Source organism: Hippocampus comes, unplaced genomic scaffold, assembly GCF_001891065.2.
Source record: "Hippocampus comes isolate QL1 unplaced genomic scaffold, H_comes_QL1_v1.1 scaffold50, whole genome shotgun sequence".
In the NCBI taxonomy this organism is placed as follows: domain Eukaryota; kingdom Metazoa; phylum Chordata; class Actinopteri; order Syngnathiformes; family Syngnathidae; genus Hippocampus; species Hippocampus comes.
This window is the reverse complement of record NW_017805122.1, coordinates 1,156,342-1,159,866: the sequence shown is the minus strand read 5'-3', so window position 1 is coordinate 1,159,866 and position 3,525 is coordinate 1,156,342. Positions and strand designations below refer to the sequence as shown.

The window sequence follows — 3,525 nt, the reverse complement described above, 5'->3', positions numbered from 1 at the left end:
ACCCCGTACGCCCCCTGCTGCTTCTATCTCAGCGGGGGGGGGGGGGGGGCGCGAATATCAATTGGTACGACGCCATTAGCACGGCTAATAAATAAACATCAAGTCAATTCGCTGTTAGCGTGGAATTTTGTTGATCACAGACCGGGTCTTGTCTCGTCTACCTTTCATGCTCAACCCATTATTGTCATCATGACCCCTCCCCTCCCATCCCAGCCTCCCATTTTTTTTTACGCTGTGGCTATTCTTCATACCTGATCCGTTGACAGGCCTTTCAAGTCTTATTCCTGTTTTGGCGTGTTGGAAGCTAGGGATAATTGGATGGCTGCCTTTGCTGCCTCTTCTCAATAAACAGTCTGCGGCGGAATGAATGGCAGGGCATATCAATATATTCACATGTCTCCTTTTCTCATGTATCTTTAAAAAAAAAATGGTCGCATTTATTAACTCTACCCCACTGCATTCTGCGGGCAAGTAAACAAACGTAGGGACATCAGATGAATATATATCCACTGTGCACTTGGGGGTGAATTCAAATTTAACTATGATTGAATGCGCAAGGGCGAGCGCAAGGGGGAACAAAATCATGTTTATCAACAAGCCTTAGGGCGTACTCACACCAGGACACTTGAACTGTGGCCCGACTTGGGTGGACTGTGGACTTTATTCAGGGTTTCTGCAGGTATCAGCAAATTTCATTTTCCATATTTTTTTAATGCCGTTTTTAATAAAACTTTAATACCCACGTCCATGTGGACAAATATGTTGACCGACTACAAATATGGTTGGAACTTTTACTTCACTGATGCAGCAATTTTACAAGACCGTCTTTTACGCACTATAAAGCGCACCATAAATAAAACTGTATTGTACTGTATTCCCTTTAGCATAGCTCCATCTAGTGGATGCTTAACGCAACCGCTATTGTCGCTTCTATTCTATGCACCTTATTAATGCGGTGCACCCTATATATTGGTTGACATCTTTTCATTTTCCTCGACATTTATTGGCAACTAAAAGTCGGAATGGGAGAAGAGAATATGGGAAAATCTAATCGATCACTTAGCGGTGATAACGCCGTCTAACGCACTGTCTCTCAACGGGGGAAAATCTAATCGATCACTTAGCGGTGATAACGCACTGTCTCTCAACGCAATGTTTTGAAATGGAGTACTTACTACTTGCCGTTGCTTTTAAACCACTAATTCAATAAGCCGGGCCCATAATGAAGATGTATGGGAAGAGCAGAACCATTTATCCAATACGTCACACTGTGTAATTCATACTTCAGTCTTCATTGTAGCACACGCTGCCCTACTTCTTCTTTTTTTCACCCCGACCAGGAGATGGCAGACAAATAGACGATCGCTAGAATTAATTCAAAAATGTGGTCGATTGTGTGGAATTGATTGTTGATTAATTGCGTCTTGAAGGAATTGAGGCAAGGCGGCGTCGCTTGAATGTAGACAGCAGAGGCACTGTTGATTCAGGCTTACCGAGTTGGCATTCCGGAGGACTATAAATAAACGCTTCCATAAAAAAAGAGAAAAAGAAATGCAATTTTGATGAATAAAATATAAATGCAATACTTTGACACACCTCTTTAAAGACATGCACCATGACGAACAATCCCTTTTTATGACGGCGCGAGACCTGTGTGCATCATTTATGAGAAGCCAGGTTGCATCTCAATTACCATTCATACAAGTCTGCCATTATGAACGATCATTTCCATTTTTGCGCTTTATCTTCTCAAATTATAACACATACACTAATGTACCCAAGGGGCGGCGGGCGAAGAGAACATCTATACCCTGACAGAGTATCATTGACTCCCACTAATGGTGAAGATAAGGCCGATGCTTTAATAAACCTCCCGAGTTTATCACGAGTGCATTCCCACACAGGGGACCGCCTGCGTTCGCCATCGCTTTTTACACGGTCGCTCCGCTGGCCTTAAAGCGGCGCTGATATTCGTAAATTATGCAAGGGGGATACTTACTGGTTTACTGAGTGAATGGCTTTAATTGAAGTGAAGATGCTTTCTCGAATGTCCTGCCTCAGGGTTCCTTTGGCCTTCAAAATCTCCACAAAGTACTGCAAAAGAAACAAGGAAGACGGCTCAGCGCCGACTGGGTAAACTTTTCATCGGTTGTGTCGTGCATGTTTGCATTAGTAAAAAAAAAATTCACAATAAGAGTCTTTTATTAACCCTTTCATGCACCGTGTAACCTGATAACATGATAAACCCGTCCACTGTAGTAACCGCCGAAAGGGTTAATGAACCCCAATCTCATTTTCTCCAGGCGTGATCGTCAGCACTTGTCGCGCCGCTGGCTGGCTTTTACCCCTCAGACAACTCCCGGCTGCAGAAGGAGGTTGTTGCAAAAGAAACAAGTCTCGAAAAATGTCGTCCCACTCAAGTGGCAGCTGTGTTGGTCTCAAGTCATTGGCAGTGGAAATGGGATTAGCAAATTGAACGAGCCACAAGGCTTAAAATGACTCCTAATTGGAGTGTACGGGCGGAGGGAGAGTAATTGAGTAGAAATTCGGCAAAACACCGGTGGGTGGTAAAGTCTGTTGGCCCCCGCAGGAAGTAAAGGCCCGCTACTTTCGGCGTGTTGCTATTCACTATGCAGACACCTTTATGTACTGTAGAACGCTGAATGGAAATGACTACAAAAGGTCTTACACTGTTCGTGACATACCGGAACCTTGAAAGTTCAATTCTCTCAGAGGGTTGAACTGTTTGAGGAAATAAAAGGAAGAAAAAATATCTTCATTTTTTTCGAAGGTGACGACACCACTTCAGAGATGTGCTGCATCGTGCACATCACGGGGCCAAACCAGAACGCGCTGCACTCCAAGAACATTAAAAAAAAAAAAAAAAAAAAGGTTAAAATGTTCTACCAATTTAACAGGACTACCTTTAACTGTACGCGCAAAATGCAGTCATACATAATACAAAAAGAAAAGTTACACAACTCCGTGACTCATTGAGCTGCAGTCATACGCGTGGGTTTTCACTGAGGATAAAGAATATATGCCTGTCAGTATTGTGTTTGTCCGTCTTTCGTTTGCACTGTTTGTGTTCAAATTAGGGATGGCCCCCCAATCACGTTTTTATTTGTTTGGCACCCAAGTCTGAGTCATTTGTTTTCAAGTAACTGCCAACACCGAGTCTTGATCCGATACATCGTCAAAAAATAAAATAAATAAAATAAAAAAAGAAAGAAAAGCACATCCAAATGATCTTATCTTATCAATCAGCTGAAAGTCACATGATATGATCAGGAGAACACGAGTTCAAATCAAAGCAACAGTGATGCTAGTTTTGTTCGCCCATCTATGGTGTTTTGCACTGTGTGTTAGCATGAATATAAAATTAATATAAAAGCGGCAGAGCGACGGCACGTAAAGCTGAATCACTCCGAAATCAATGTAGCGTTGTATGTGATTTTTTTAACATTTTTAACCTACAGTGGTGACTAGCCCAAGCTGTTGGCAGTAACGCTGCTCCGACTGCAC

The 3,525-nt window shown here is 42.7% G+C and overlaps 1 protein-coding gene across 1 annotated transcript in view; it reads right to left on the bottom strand.

The window, feature by feature from the left end:
• Positions 1-3,497, bottom strand: part of arhgef39 (Rho guanine nucleotide exchange factor (GEF) 39) — a 28,671-nt gene extending 25,174 nt beyond the window's left edge. The window contains exons 1-2 of the mRNA XM_019866235.1: positions 3,478-3,497; positions 2,000-2,094 (exon numbers count right to left, since the gene is read on the bottom strand). The gene's annotated coding sequence lies outside the window, so the exon portion shown is untranslated. The remainder of the gene's footprint in view (positions 1-1,999; positions 2,095-3,477) is intronic.
• Between the last annotated feature and the right edge of the window lie 28 nt (positions 3,498-3,525).